The sequence below is a fragment of the Rhinopithecus roxellana genome, chromosome 9 (assembly GCF_007565055.1).
Source record: "Rhinopithecus roxellana isolate Shanxi Qingling chromosome 9, ASM756505v1, whole genome shotgun sequence".
NCBI classification, from domain to species: Eukaryota; Metazoa; Chordata; class Mammalia; order Primates; family Cercopithecidae; genus Rhinopithecus; species Rhinopithecus roxellana.
In genome coordinates, this window is record NC_044557.1 from 88898671 (window position 1) to 88916224 (window position 17554).

Sequence of the window (17554 nt, forward strand, 5' to 3'; positions counted from 1 at the left end):
AGATGAATTGATTTAATCATACTTGTTTTCTTCTAGTTTGTATTCTGGGCCTCTTCTGGTGAGGTTTTTCCATTCTGTTGCATTTTATTGAATAATTGTGTGACATGATATTTTGTTTTGTATTGATTTTTCTTAATCATTTGTTGTAAAGTACCATTGGAATCGGGGGGCTGTCTGAAAAAGAAAATAGCCTTACACATTTTAATGTGACCTGGTTAGTTTTCTCAAGGCTAGACTTTTCTCCAGCTTCTGCTGGATTTGAGTTGCTGACATAGCTTTCACTCTGACAGCGACAGAGAAGTCTGTCATGGGGCAATAGTTGGGGCAGGGAAACCTACTAGAAAATTCCAACAGAACTCCAAGTGGGAAAACATGGTGGTGTCAGCTACTATACAGTGGTGATTTGTTTAAAACTGTTAAAGCTGACAAGGTTTGCTGATCCATTTGATATGCAATTCAAACAGAAAAGTGGGCTCCATAGCATTTTATTATTCCTAATGATTAAGCGACTAATAGGCAAAACTAAAGGAGGTGATTATTGCACTGTCAAACATATGAGGGTGGAGCCACAGGTTCTTGTTAGCATTTCGTCTGTCTCTCGTGCTCATCATGGTGCCTGGCACCATTAGTTGAGTGATAGTATCAGTATTACACAAAACTGTACCCTTCAGTGGTTATTACAAGCCAGACACTTTTCTAAGCTTTTTTTTCTTCATATAGTGACTTATTTAATAATCATACAAAGTCAATGAAATAGACATTTTTATTATTTTTCTCATTTTACAGATGAATAAACTTAGGCATCAAGGATGTTACTAATTTTCTCAAGATCAAATGGGTGGCAAATATTTAGTAAATAAATGAAAAATGGATGGATGAGTCAATACCAAAACTGCCAGTTTATGTAAAAAAGACTTAAATTGTCTGAACTTCAGCAAATGCAGAACATAATTTGGAAAATGGTGAAGTTAGAGTCAAAGAATCAGTTTAAAGACACTAGTAATCCTGGCAAGATATAATATGGGACTGAACTAAGGAAACAGCGGTAGGAATTCAGAAGAGATGACGCCTTTGAGAAATACTTGGGAGGCAGAACTGATAAGAATTGGTGACTTGTTGAATATAAGTGGTAAGGATTCATGTAAAAAAACTTTAAAGGACTTGGAAGATTGAAATAATAGGGTTACCCTCAAATTATAGGAGTCACAAATCTGAAATGCTAGACTTTTCTGTGAATGTCAAAGCATGGAATTTTAGTTTTAGAATGGATAATACAAATATTCTCCTTCTATGTCCTCGTTCAGAAATGAAGAGATACATTAGAGACAGGTAAAATTACAGTCTGAAGTCACTGAACAGATAGAGACAGAGTCAATGCCAGAACCTGGGTATTCTGAATTTAAATTATTCCTTTTGCCATGTCATGTTATCCCTCATGGCTCCTACATCATGAGGAAATCGAAGTAGTCATGGATTTCAGGACTCATCAGATTTTTTTTTCTGACATCTTTCCCTTCATTTGTGCCATCCTCTGTAGTTCATGTAAATGTCTTCTTAAAATGATACTGAGAAAATTTATCCACTCCTTTGGCAAATATCGATGGTAATCTATACTACAGAAGGCATTGTGCTAGGTAGTTCTTTGTATTGTCCTCTGTGGCCTCAATCCTATTGATAAATCTTTCATTAGATGTCTGTTGCATGCCAAGTATTATTCAAAGCATTCTTCTCATGGAGTGTGAGTTTTAATATCTGCATGCAAGTTCAAGTCTATTTCACGCCACAGTTCACATTCTTTCTGTGAGGTGGAAAAATTCGAAGCGAAAACTGTCTTCAATTTTTCAATAATACTTTGGTTCTTCTATTTCTTCTGCCTCTTCCATATCTTAAGAGTTACAGCTGGCATTAGCTTATTCTCTACCATATTCCCTCTTGTTTGTTTCCTTTTAGAAACTAAGATTCTCTATCCATATACCAGTGCAAATAATGAGTTATTTGAAACAAAGTTCTTGGGAGATGCTCGGAGAATGACTGGCATTCTGCAATATAAGAATATCTTGTCTGTGGGCACCACCAAAGGAGTTGAATGGAAGGTGCCTTGTCAGGGATTGCTGCAGGTTATTTACAATTTGACCATTGAGCCTTCTACAGAATAGAGAAGCTTCTGCCTAGCTGAAGCTGACTTTTATGAAAATATCAAATCTTGCTGGAATGATGGCCTGCCTTCTCCGAGAAATCTCCCGATCTTCAATTTGTCATCATTCTATCATGAGTTAATTTTCTTACCATCTGTGTAAGCTAACCCTAAATAGGTTTTCTTGGGAAGAAGATGGGGGCAAGATTAAATGGTAACATTTTCAATAAAGTGTATGCAAAGAACTTTAAGTACCTCCATAAACGGGATCTACAATTATTTGCAATGAGCTTGTAATGATGATGCTAATGTCTATTTTTATAAGATTCTGCATCAACGTAACTACATTCACAGTAAACTTGTCAGATGTCAACAATACGGGAGCTGTAATCTAGTTCCCAGGTTTATTAACTACTGTGCCCTGTGGCATTTTCTCAGAATGACTGTATAACACTGAGCCAGAGGCTGCTTTTACTTCTAACATAAATACAAGAACAACCTTAATAAAACAGATGAATTACACTGCAGTGTAAATTAGACTGTTCTAATGGACTCCAGCAGCAAATGCAGTGAAATAGTAACCAATGTGATTAGGTTTACTACACCAAAGACAGTGACTGTAAATCATGAAAGACTGCCAATTTTTATCTTATTTTATTTTACTTTATTTTATTTGTTTTTTCATTCACATTTCTCACCTCTTGAGGGAGTATTTGATTTGCCCACGGGCCACAACTTAGTAGTCTGCAGTCCTGGATCAGCTTCTTCAGCTCTGAATAACAATACAAATGCAGAGAAAGTCCACAAAACCTGACTAGCACACGCATTTTACACAAGATTTAACCCCAACCTTGATGAACTTAAGCATTTTTTCCAAAGTATCAGATATGGGTTTTTATTATTTGTGTGTAGGTGACATGTTTGGGAGGTCTCCTCTAAACATATTTTGAAATCCATTTGCAGGTATTTTGTTTGTGGTTTGCTCTAGAAAAAGGTAGGCAAAACTAGAAGTTAAAGTGAATCCTCTAACAAAAGGAGTCAGAAGCACCTTTTTAAAGATGATTTGGTGATCAAAGTGTCTTTCTGCAGAAGCAGTATGTGGGGATGAAGGGTTGGGAAACAATAAGGAATGTCATGCTACAAATGCTTTTTAATGGAGAAATCGATTTATAAAATGGTCAGGTAGAATGTCCACGGTATTTGACCATGCAGATATAAGGGATAATTTAGGTGTAAAGGTAAAGAACATAGAGAAGGCAAGAGGCAATGTCAACAGGGCAAGTGTTTGTGCATATTCCTCACTAGAATATTGCCGAGAAAAAGAAGGGAGTCATTTTTTTTTCCTGAGAAAGGCACTGTGGACACATTAGTGAGGGAATGCACCCTAAGAAAAGAAATTCACAGGCAGTGGAAACTTAACTCAATGCAAAGTTGAGTACCAGAAGAAGGACCCATTGTTTAGTATTCATATTTGACTAATGGTCTGGCTTCTAGATAATTCATGTGGGAATGTAGAGCTGGGAAGGGAATGAAAATAAGTTGTTCCATCAAAATGTATAAGAGAAAAGGTCATGTAGCCTTAGTAACATTGATTTCAGAGTGTAACGCAAAGCAGAAGAGGGCCTTGGTGTTCCACTACATAGCTGATATAGGTGATTGCCCAGAGAAATTACCTGTTTGTGTAGGAAATATCCATGGGGAAAGCAATTGTCTGTTTGTATGGAAATGTCTTCATTTATATGCCTTCCCATACACACGAACGCACTTAGTCCAGCAGCATACATTTAGAAGTGGGGGACACAAGGCTTAGGAGCTAAAATGACATAAAGTCATTCAACCATCCAGGCTCGTACTCCACCATTTTATGCTGGAGGCTAAAAGTTCTCCAGCATAGGAGCTGTGCTCGATTCACCCCTCTGTCATCAGCAGCTATCGTAGCAGCACAGATTACAAAGAATGTCTTCGATACGTGTGCATCTGAGTCTTTACTGAAGGAAAAAACCAGGAAACTGACATGGTCTTGTGCAGCAGCTCAGGCCTTTGGCTCACAAGGAAAAGTGATTTCCGCATGCTGAATAACCAATATATTTGGAGCAGGACGAAAGAGCAGATGATTGATCTATGTACATGGCAGTGTTCTACAGTAGAAAGAAAATGGCCTGGGATTCTCTATGCAATGTACCTGGGGGTGTGACTCAACGGGCATCTGCAGCAGCAACTTTGGCAAGGGAAAATTTGCTTTGAAGGCCAAGTACTGTGGCCAGTTTGCAATGGACTGTATGAGTAAGAGCTTGCTGAAACCCATGCAGAGGGATCTGTTGTAGATCACACAGAACATTGGCAAGGAGAGGAGGAAAGGCCAAGTTCCAGGTGAAGCATGGAATCAAAGCAGGCAATAAACATGGCTGTCTTAGCCCGTGCAAGCAGACTAGCGAACATATGTGTTACAATCACAGTTCCAGCACTGGAAGGCAAGGAAGATACTGTCCAGAGTACTTTCCTACTCTAGAGGGAAAAACTTGGCCAAAGGCCAGGGTTACACATAATTAGATCTGGGTTTGGACAGAAAGTCTCCTGAATCTCCACTTTTTTCTTAATTAATTCAATTCTTCAAGACTTTATTTATTCTTATATAAAACTTGAGTACTACCGAGTGAACTAATAATTGTAAGTTAGATGCTCTGCTTCCTGACTCATAGTCTGTCAATTGTTTTTAGAAGACAAAACAAACCCCAGTAAAAATTAAATTCATTCATTTTCTTGACAAATATTTATCAAGTTTTAATTTTGATTCAGGCTGTGTGCTTCATGTTGGGATTACTATTCTGCCCAGTTTCCTGCACCCATTTACCTATAGACGTGCTTGTTCAAGGATTTAGAAAGAAGAGATTTGATGGTTTTCCAATAACACAATGCAATTAAAGTCCAATGCTAATTCCTAAATCATCCAAATGGAATAAAAATTTGAAGGATATTTTTGGGGAGTGGAGAGTGGTAATGGAGTAAAAACTCAAAGGGAAGGCAAAAAGTCACAGTGATATTGTTCTTGCCAAATTTTTAAGCCACTCTGCAATTACTTCATGCTAGGCAGCCAGGTTAATGGATTTCACCTTCAGAATTAAAGACAATTGGGAAGTTAGGAAAGGGAATTGTGGGTACCAACGACAAAGTTGCTGACAAAGACCAAAGTTTAAATAAAACATGTTCGGTGGAGATGAATCAATACTTTATTTGTTAAGAAGAAGTAAAAGTACAAAAAGGCTTGTACGACAGAGCATAAAAAAGTGAGAAATCAATTCTACTTAATTCAGAATGCTTGAAGAGTCACCTATGCCATTACATATGAATAATTCAGGAACAGAAATTTATTGCAGACACATATTGTTTGGTTTGGATTTAGTACTGCCCCTCATTTGACCTAAATCCTGTAAAAAGTGATATGCAACTAATTGAAATAACGTTTTTCAAGTAAGACAATGCCTCAGGAGTATCCCTAATGTGATCCTGAAATAGAATTTAGATGATGAAGTGTCAGATGACATTTGTTTCAGTGGTGTGATGTTATAGCATGTTAACTATGATGAGTAAGCATCTGCTTATTTGCCTATTGCCACAGGTTAGAAATGAATTAGAGGCAAAGGTGTCTGTGGGTGGCTTCTCCTCTCCTCACTGATGTCAACCATGCTTAAGTAATGCCCATTATTATTTTCTGGTGCTTACAGGTTGGCCAAGTAGATACTGTCTAAAGCAGAACATTTAAGCTGAGGAAGGATATACTAAGTCAGTGATGAAATGGGTACAACTGCTCTCTAAGCAGAGTCAAACCTCCCTGTATAAAGACACATGAATGCACTTAGTCCAGCAGCATACATTTAGAAGTGGGGGACACAAGGCTTAGGAGCTAAAATGACATAAAGTCATTCAACTATCCAGGCTAGTACTCAAACCCAGATACAGGATCCTTTCTTATTAAATGAAGGTTCTCCCTGGTACACTACTATTTTTGTATTTTGTTGTTGTTACTTCTTATACTACTATCTGTGCCTCCTGTTACTAGCTATATCATAATGATTTTCTGTTCTATGTCAAGCTCTGTCCTAAGTACCTGATTGACCAAATCCTCAGAAATATAGAAAATGAAGTCCAGATGGCTACATTGACATACTTAATGTCACAAAATATATAGCCATGCTAAAATTCAAGTTCCGTTTGCTGGAGAACATTTATCAGACATAAATGTTCATACAAATCACTTGCTCACTGTTACTAATGCCGGTTCTGATTTAATATATCTGAGCTATGACTTGAGAATCTGCATTTAGAGGAAGTTCCCATGTAAAGGCTGGAGTGCACGGACTACAGCACAGAAAAATGGACGATTTTATTATGTTCAGGTAGGACTAAATAATTTTTTGAAGAAAATACAGTAAGTTCCATAAATCATGTATTCATGAATATACAACAAACATATTCACAAAAATACAAGGTAACTGTATTAGTCATGATTTCATAGAAAAGTAAAATCTATGAGAAAAACATTTGTATTAGTTTGTTTTCATGCAGCTATAAAGAAACTGCCTGAGACTGGGTAATTTATAAAGAAAAAAGGTTTAATTGACTCACAGTTCTGCATGTTTGGGGAGGCTTCAGGAAACTCACAATCATGGCTAAAGGCAAAGGGGAAGCAAGACACGTCTTACATGGTGTCAGGAAAGAGAGAGTGAAGGGGAAACTGCCACTTTTAAACCACCAGATCTACTGAGAACACACTCACTATCATGAGAACAGCATGGGGTTAACTGCCTTCATGATCCAGTCACCTCCCACCAGGTCTTTCCCTGAACAGGTGGGAATTACAATTTGAGATGAGATTTGGGTGGGGACACAGAACCAAATCATTTCAATATATGACAAACATACACACACATGCACACATATATATGTTTGTGTATATATATACACACACACATATACATATATACACACACATATACGTACATACATATATATGTGTGGGTGTATATATATACACAGAGAGAGAAAAAAACCTATAAAATGTATTTTTATCTATATAAATCAATTGGTTATGTATGTAGATAGACAAATATGTATGTCTGTCTATTTATACATACATGCATACATAAAGAGATTTATTATACAGTACTGGCTCAGGTGACTATGGAGACTGACAAATTCCGAGATCTAGAGGGTGAAAACCCAGAAGAGCTGATGTTTCAGGTCAAGTATGAAGGCAGGGAAAAAACTCATGTTCCAGCTGGAATGCCATCAGCAAGAGGAATCCTCTCTTTCTCAGAGGAGGGTCAGACATTTTGGTCTATTAAGTCTTTCAACTGATTGGATGAGGCCCACTTACATGAGTGAGGGTAATCTTCTTTACTCAATCTACTAATTTAAATGTTAATTTTATCCAACAACTTCCTCACAGACATACTGAGAATAATGTTCAACCAAGTACCTGAGCACCCTATGGCTCGGTCAATTGACACATAAAGTTAACGATCACAGTGGTATTATTTTGATGCTAATAAATGGACTAGAGAAATCTTGTGCTTCTGGCTAAAATAAATTTCTGAAGATCTGATTCCTTAATCAAAATCTGTCTAGAACCCACTAGAGTAGAACACCTGAGGCCTTTGTTGACACTGTGCCTTTCTGGCATTTCCAAGAGAGCAGTGGAGAGTCTGTAATTATCCTGGTGTGTTGATATCTTTTTCTTTGACCTGATATAGACAGAATGGTCCAGGAGGCTATGGCAGACTTGTCAAAGCTCCCTCCACCCCACAAATTCCCAGCTTAATCCTCCCATCTTTCACTGAGTTTTACCTTACCCTTTATAATTAGCCCACATGGGATTGGCCGGGTGATGAGAGCCAACTTCTGAGAGTTTTACTGCATTTCTCTACTCAACCTGCCAGAGCATTAAAAATTGATTATTGATTCATTAGATGAAGAGTTTTCATCCTAGTGAAGGGAGTTAAAGTACAGGTATTGATTTTCTTAATCAGAGCTAGGTTGCTAAATGGCTTTTCATAAATGTGAATAAACTGAGATAGCACGTGAAACAGATAAGACATGGCTCTGTTAAGTTTAATACACCAGAATTAGTCCATTCTCATGTGTGGTGTTTGATCCTATAATGCAAAGTGGGGAGACTTAGAGACAAACAGACCTTATTTCTACTCCTGGGCCTGTCCTGTTCTAGCTGTGTAACTTTGAATACATTTACATAGCCTCTTCATATGTCTCATCTATAGCATGGGAGTAATAACACCAACACCCAAGGGTTATTTTCAGTCTAGAAGATTAAAATACAACCCCAGTGCCTTTGTATAGTAGATGTTCAATAAAATGTGCCTACTGTTTTATTTATTGTCAGACACAGCTTCTGATTGGAGGCATGTGTTATCTTAAAGAAATATGAGTATAAAGATGTACATGAAGTTTAATGTCTGAAATCTTCGCAGACTTGATCAATTCTCATCATGCTATATATAATTTAAGTAGATGTTTCATATCTAGTCTAAAAGGGTTGTAAAATCTTTGGGATTGGACATTGCTGTGGTTTTCATCACAGAAGAGTGCAGCTCATTCTTAAAAAGATAAAAAACGGGCTAGGCATAGTGGCTCACGCCTGTAATCCCAGCACTTTGGAAGGCTGAGGCAGGTGGATCACCTGAAGTCAGGAGTCCGAGACCAGCCTGGCCAACGTGGTGAAACCTCACCTCTACTAATAATACAAAAATTAGCTGAGCATGGTGGCACACACCTGTAATCCCAGCTACTCAGGAGGCTGAGGCAGGAGAATCACTTGAACCCGGGAGGCGGAGGTTGCAGCGAGCTGAGAGCGCACCATTACACTCCAGCCTGGGCAACAAGAGTGAAACTTCTTCTTAAAAAATTAAAATAAAAAAACAACCAAAAAAAATGGTTTGCATCAGACTTTGTTCTGCTCACAACCAAGTTTTAAGAATTTTCAAATGTGCTGGGACTTGGCAAGCCATCTCTTTAAAAGCAGTGGGATTCCTTCTACTCGGAGCAGGGAATGGAAATGAGGGGAAGTGGTTGCAGGATCTAGTTCAGTGTTTTGCAATCTTTTTCATTATTGCTCCCATCAAGAAGTCTTCTTAGACATAATTTTCTCTACTCATTCCTTCACCTTATCAAACTTTAATATTACAGATATGCTATATCTTCATTTACGTACTGTATGTATATCTGTAATTTATATATAAAAAGAGAAATTTCCCCCCACAAGACCAATTTTTGCCATTTTAAAGGTAATATTGCTCCATTTTAGAAAGTGTAAGCAAAACTAATACTAATTATGGCCTCACTGGATTTGGAATGAAAGAAGAATATGCTGGGCGCAGTGGCTCATGCCTGTAATCCCGGCACTTTGGGAGGCTGAGGCAGGTGGATCATGAGGTCAGGAGATCAAGACCATCCTGGCTAATACGGTGAAACCCCGTCTCTACTATAAATACAAAAAATTAGCCAGGCGTGTTGGCATGCATCTGTAGTCCCAGCTACTCAGGAGGCTGAGGCAGGAAAATCACTTGAACCCGGGAGGCAGAGGTTGCAGTGAGCCGAGATGGTGCCACTCACTCCAGCCTGGGTGACAGAGCGAGACTCTGTCAAAAAAGAAAAAAAAAGACAGAAAGAAAGAAAAGAAAGAAAGAAAGAAAGAAAGGAAGGAAGGAAGGAAGGAAGGAAGGAAGGAAGGAAGGAAGGAAGGAAGGAAGGAAGGAAGAGGTTGCTCATTGGAACCCGTCACAGCAGGGTGACAAACATGGCCAGTAAGGAAGAATTCACGACAACTAAGGAAGTAAGGCAGCCCATCCCTTTCGGAAACCTCTGAATTTGAGAAAGCCATTTCAGTCAGAAACTGTTGAAAAAGAAAAAGGAACAGATAGGACAATAATTCCTCAGGAGAAGAAGAACAGAAAGGTGATTCCACCAGACCTACAATGGTAAATAGGAAGGTAGCCCTCTCTTTGTGAAGTTTTTATATCATAGAACCTGCACACTGTTAACAAATGCATCGTCAGTTAAGATGGGCTGCCTTTCCCTGTTTTTCAGTATGGCAAGTGTCACTTGCTACTATTTTGTATAACAGTGAGATCTGACTTAGTGAAGAGGGTAGGAAAACTTCCTAGATTTAGCAAAGGTCTTTCAGGTCAAGACAGAGTCCATAAATGAGGTGAAGTTGAGTTGGAGGTGGGTTAGAAAAGAGGACACCAAAAGGAGAAGAACTCCTGTGTCTCGGTAGCTTTGCTATAGAAAGGACCCTGCAGCATCAATTCCAAATGTCTGGAATACGCCCAGTGGGCACAGGGAAGATGGTGTCTGATGGGGCAAGAGAAGTGAGGGTCAGGGAAAGCAGAGAGTCGCAGCCATGTTCAGCATTTCGGTCTTTATCTTCAGAGCAGTGTGGAGCCATTGTCAGTGTGTGGGTTTGTGGCGAGATTAAATTCTCTTGGCTGTATTATGGAGAACAGATGGAAATAGGGTAAGGGTGAGGAGGAGGGAGGCCTCGCAAATAGAGGAGGGAATGTGAATAGTTCAATTAGGAGAAAACTGCAGGCATCCAGATGAGAGAAAATGATAATGTAGATCAGTGTGGTCTGGTGAGGGTAGAAACAAAAAAAGATGGGATATATTTAGGTGAACTTAATAAAACAATTCATTTTTGAATTCTGATGAGAGGTGAAAATGAGAAACACTAATGTATCTATTTCCTCAACTGAGAAAATGGAGGTAGGCTTCCCTTAAATACTGAACGTGGACAAATGTAAGAATGAACAATGTTGAGTCTGTTCTTAGATATCTTGAATCTTACATGACTTCCAGATAATTAAGGAAAGTGTAGGAAGAAAATAGTAGCTTGACTTACAAATGTGGCTTCCACCTGTGCACAGATGCCAACTAAGGCTGTGGTTGTGGATAAAGTTATCCTGAGAAAGACAGGGTCTATGATTGAGCTTGCAGAGGCACCAATAAATAATAAGCTGTTAGAGAAGAGTTAGAGTGAGACAAACAGAAGTAGCTTGAGACTTAGAAGGCAAATCAGAAAAGTAGGGTAAGATGGCAGCAGAGGAAATAAAGTGTTTCAAAGAAGGAAGTGATCAGTTGTGTTAAGTCTTGCTTAGGGTTCAAGAAATGTGAGGATCAAACAATTTTGGTTGAAGAAATAAGGACACACCAGTCACTGGCAACCTTGGCAGAGCTATTATCTGAGTAATGGGGTAGAATTCCTATTGGAGTCAGACTGGGAGGAGAAGAAATGGAGTATGAGGTTAGAGGCACCTATTTAAAATAACAGTGGACTGTGAAATGGAAGAGGGAAGTCCTAGCTGGAGGTGTACATAGGGTCAATGAAATCTTTTTAGATGCTTGTGTTCAAATTGGAAAGATTTATGCATGTTATAGCTAGTTGAAAGAAGTGGAAGTTAGAAGGAAGGGCTAAATATAACAGAGAGAGAAGAGAATGTCAATGGAGTTTGAGAAGTGTGAAAGAGAAAGAACTCCAAAGCATAGGTGAGAAGCTTTGCCTTCCTTATGGAAGGGACAGCCCTTGTATTTTTAGGGTATCTTAGAGTATAAGAAACAGGAAACAGAGACCCAGGTCTTGCAACTACTTCCAAGAAAGAGAAAAGATAGTTTCAGTTCTATGAAATTAAACCTTGTCCTAGGAAAGAGGCTGTATCTGTAAATTTGGATGACACTAGCCACAGACTGAAGGAGGCATCCATTTTTACATTGTTTGCTACAGCACCTTAGTACCCAGAGCTCTGAAAGGTGCCAGTACAGCCATTACTCCAGCTTTCTTGAGAAAATCTGAAGCCCTCATGACCACCAAAATATTCAGAATTAATATTATAAAATATGCAGTGGCAACTTAGGAAAAGTATGCTCCAGTGAACATGAGTTAAGTGGCTATTAAGTAAAATTATAATTACCCCAAACTTTTTTTTATGGAGGCATACATTATTATCCTCTTGTGAAGTTATTCAGTGATTTATCAGCCAAAGCAGAGTATTTAGATTATTACTTATGCAACAATTTTGAAAAGTATTGCCCCTTTCATGGGAAAAGAGAGTCTTTCCTGCATTAATTTACAAAGACTGTGTTATGCGGTAGGATGAGGATGTGGCTTCAGGAAGATCTAGGTTAAAAATAGACGCTGTCATTTGCTCCTGATGTGATCTTGGACAAATATTTAAACACCTCCAAAATTTAGATTTGTAATCTTTCTAATGACGAAGATATTTCTTATTTTCAGTGTGGAGACCAGATGAAACATCATAGGTCAATGGCTCCAACTTTGGCCATAAAACGTCTGTAGTATAGTAGGTGACCATTAGAAACAACGTCATCTCTGAAGATATTTTTTTTCCAAGACTTTTAACTGCCTAAACAATTTTTATTGTCCTTAATGGCAGATTCATAGTTTTATCCAGGTAACAATACACCCCGTTAAAATAGACATACTCCTGCCTTTCGGTAAGGTGTGTTCTATTAAATATAGGCTGACTATAATTCGAGGGCCAACCTGGAAGCCTCCACAAAAGCAGCCTATTCAAGAGGGAGTCAGCTCATGTACATCTGCTCTTTTTCCCCTTCCTGTAATGTGGAGATGACTGGATATCCAGTGGTAATTTTGAAATACAAATTGACGCTTAAAAAAGAAAAGTACAAAGAGCCCCCGTCCTTGATGACTGCAAAGCTGTCACAGCAGCCCAGGGCTTCTGAGCTCCTAATGTTTACACAGGAGTTAAGCCACTGTAATATTGAGTTTGCTGGTATAGAACTAAGAGTTTTGCTCCTTTTTCAACATTTACCTGAAGCAAACATGCTCAATTTTGCTAAATATCTCAGTGTAAACTAAAAGAAAGTGTTATACGTTTCTTGCCTCTGTGTATTTAGATGTGCTATTTTTGGTGTACAGAATATGTCTTCATACTACCCCCCATCTCCACGAGAAGGTAAATTTGTGACCAGTCACTTTTTTTGATGTCTCTGTATTTATAGGAGATTTTATTGTAACCCTGTCTCACAAAAACTAACTAACCTGGCTTTAAGCTCCAGAAGCATTAAATCTTCTCAAACCATGGGGAGAAAATAACAATTGTATATATTGAACACTTGCTGTGTTGAGGTACCTATATTAAATAATACATGCAAATACACACACACTCTTTCTGTGTTTACATATACTGATAAATATGCATATATGAAGTACACATAAGTAAAACATTTATGTCTTATGTATGTGCATATTTACACATATGGGTATGCATGTGTACAAACACATTTATGTAAAATCTAATACAGGCAATTGGATAGAACAAGTACTTGATCAACACTTGTTAAATACATATATAATTGTTTTAATGAAATTATGAAAATAAGAGTTACTATTTTTTCCTCTTCAGATAGAAAACCTAATTCTAAGATCTATGTAGAGTGTCTGAAGACATGATTAGACTCAATTTTTCTAGTTCTTACCTAAAATATATGGGCTAGAAAAGCTTATCATCATGACAAGAATCTAGAAAGAACTGTAGCATGAATAACAATATCTTACCTATAAAACAATTAAAAGATGTTTTACAACTAGTAAATAATTCAACTGTCATAGCATTCTTATGAGGTAAGAATTTTGTTCTCTCTCTTTGATCAAAAGGTGAAACTGAGATTTCACGTTCAGTGACTGAAACACATACATCATAGAACCAGAATCAACATTAGGGTTTACATGCCAAGTTCAATTGTCCTGCCATTGTGGGATGTAATCATGGTATGCAAGTGGTGGGCTAGAGAACCGACCTGAAGCTTGTACCCATGCTTACCAGGAGCTCTTTAAGGTTCGTAAGCTGCAAAATGTAACATGCTCATCCTCACTGAACCCAAGGGCTGTATATTGTAGTTCTGCAACCTTCTTCTATACCTTCAGTAATAAAACATGACAAAATATTATAACTGCAGAATGAGACTTGTGAAGGCCATGTGTAGCTATGACCATGTAGGCGGTAGCCAAAATCAAACAGAGGAAAATTTCAGCAATGGTACCCAACCTGTTGATACCCAGAAAATAGAATGGTTTACATACAATCGTGGTGGTGCGCAGTTTCATGATATTTTAATCTACTTGAGCATCCAATTCATCCAGTATGAAGATGTCAAGATTCATCTTTTGAATACTGTAGTGGCAGTACCTCTAGAGGTGGACAACTGTTTCCGACACAGTTGAAAGAGATAGAAATAGTACACGCTCTTTGATTTGATTTGGAAGAGTGTGCATGAGTATTTGTGTGTGCACATGTTGCAGGGATTCTTTGTATGCCCATTGGGAAGTTTTGTTTTTTGTTTCTTTGTTTGTTTTGTTTTGCTTTGAGAGGGAGTCTTGCTCTGTCCCTCAGGCTGGAGTGCAGTGGCACGAACTCGGCTCACTGCAAGCTCCGCCTCCCGGGTTCACGCCATTCTCCTGCCTCAGCCTCCCAAGTAGCTGGGACCACAGGCGCCCTCCACCACTTCCAGCTAATTTTTGTATTTTTAGTAGAGACGGAGTTTCACCATGTTAGCCAGGATGGTCTCGATCTCCTGACCTCGTGATCCACCCGCCTCAGCCTCCCAAACTGCTGGGATTACAGGCGTGAGACAGCGCTGCCGGCCGGGATTTTTTTTTTTTTTTTAACAACAAGAAGTTTCCCAAGTTTATACCCTTGCATTTTCCCATGGTGTCAACCCACAGCATCTTTCCTTTGATTATTTCTCATACCTCTGGATTTGCCACTGCTCTTAAATATCTCACCTTTATTTTCACTTTGCTGCCCACTTATTTATATTTCTCTCTACTATTTAAAATCTGCCACAGTGCATTTGGTGAATTTATCCAGCGGATTCATTAATAATACTTTTAGAAGCTTTATATTCTTTTCTTCTGAACTTTCAATAGATTGTTTTTCTTAATAACAGATAACCAATCAGAGTATCAGGTAAGAATATGAGTTCTGAAGACAATCTATGGGTTTATTTTGGTTTGGTTTGGTTTTGGTTTTGGGTTTTTTGTTTTTATTTTTACAGTATTTGGAGGATTGTCAGTGGAAATGAATAGTATGCTTTCCTGCTGAGATTCCCACAAAGAGTAAATAGTCTCTTGGGAGATCAGAATAGATTCAGTCATGGAAAAGTCGTTGGGTGAGATAACATTCTGGTTATAATCAAATGTGATTTTTGAAACAATTTTCTCTACATAAATTTTTAATTGCTATTTTATTTTATACAATATGATATTAATAATATAAAAAGGTATTATGTTTAACAATATTTGAAAATGCTTTTGCATTTTTGTTCTATCCAGCCAGGGAACTAAATGGCTTGGAAATTATAGAGATTATGATTTTACAATCTCTTACACATCTATCTGATTCAGGTAATATCATTATTACCATTATTCTTCTTATTGTTATTTCTATTTAAAAATTGCTACCAGATGTGGATGAGAACACTTTTTATTTTTTGTCTGCTAGCAACAAATGTGGTAGAGGACATTTACCTGGGTCTGAGAGGATGACTGACCATATCTCTGCTTACCCATGTGGCACAGCCTCCCAGCTCTCCTAAGGGCTATAAACTTGACCTATATCTGCCAATGAAGCTGTTAGGCGATAACTTCTCATGGGGTCATGCCATCCTAGGAAAGATCCAAGATGCATATCCTGTGCGGACACCTTTTATACTATTTCTAGTTACAAGAGAGTGTGGTGGCATATTTATTCTAAGGATAAATCCAGGATTCTATGACAGAATTAGGTAACTCAATTGATTGACTGAAGAGGATCAGTGCTTACTGGAACCTAAGAATAATATTATTATCTGAGTCATGAGTGTCTGGTTATCAATTTCCAAATAAGTAAAGTATTGGGTAACTATCTGTTAAAGCAATAACTACATTAGGTAACTTCACTTAGAGGAATTTTTTTATTAATAGCTAAAAAAATTATTGGCTAAATTAGTTATTCATGATTTATATACTAAATATTTTAAACATCTATATTTCAGACACTGCTGTTTAATAGGCAAGGAGATGAATAAAATAGAGACAACCCCCTTTTTCATGGGCTTAATGTCTAGTGGGGGAGGCAGACTTTATTCAGATAAGTAGACAAGTATATAATTGCAAGGAGAAAGGCTTGCAATGCTGTTTCTTTCTCTTTTACCATATTGTACACTTTACATAGCCTATGTCCAGATTCTGTTTTTCTATAAATTGACACTTTGGACAGTGCAGTTAGTGGAACATAGAAGGTGCTATTTACATTATTTTGAATGAATGAATGCAAGAAAGAAAAGCTATGTTATGAAAGGCTCTATAGTATCCTAACAACAAACCGCTCTGTGCAGCCTAACAACTGCCTCTTTCCATTTAAGACCAAAGCCAACATATTTTTGTTTGCCTGTTTTTACTTGAATGCACCAGATATTTAGCAAAATAATAATAGATGTTTTGCAACCACTCTAATGCAGTCGAGGAAAAAATAATAAAATTCATGCAGTAAGTAGGGGCTGGGGTAGGGACCCAGTCTAGAGGAAGGTCCGTGAATAGTCTAGGGGGGAACTCCCTTGTTTCCCGCATGTACAAACTGGGCTGGCTTTTTTGTCTTGGCAACAAGTTTTGAGACCTCTGTGAGCCTGATATTCTCACCTGTCCCCCAGCTCTAAGAGAATTCCAAAATTATGATATTTCTTCACAACCAAATTTGCTTGTTCTTTTGATTCTCCATGTACCCCACTGGGAAATCATAGAAGTTTAACTCCTCAAATAAATATTTGTAGCATATATTTAATGTGGTTTTGGCTAATGAATATTGTTGTGGCATACTAGAGATGAATATGAATAAACAAAAACAGAATAACAAAGAGGAGTATATGGATCAGGAATTCCACTTAATATAACCCTCTAGCTCTGCAGCTTTTATCCACGGGCCAAATCACATGGAAATTGGTTTAAAATGATACATAGTGACTATTTAAAGTTGTTTTTTACTATTTGTTACAAATGCTCAATTTAATCACAATTGATTTTTGTTTACAATTGTACTTGTGCAATTGTTCAGGAGTAAGAGAAATTTTGAATATTTTGACCTCAAACTATTTAAAATAAATAATATTAATCGAATATATTTTGTAATATTAAAGAGCTATGTGCTCTAGAAAAAAATGAAAAAATATAGACAAAAATAAGTATGTTACGTTGCTTTGAGAGTATGGATTGCTAAGAAGAAAGAGATAATTTCAAATTGTAAGATTTGTGATTTTAGCAAGAAGATAACAACACAGAGGAGACTGAACAAAAATACAAAGGTGGAACGGGGGACAAACATATGCGTGCAGGTG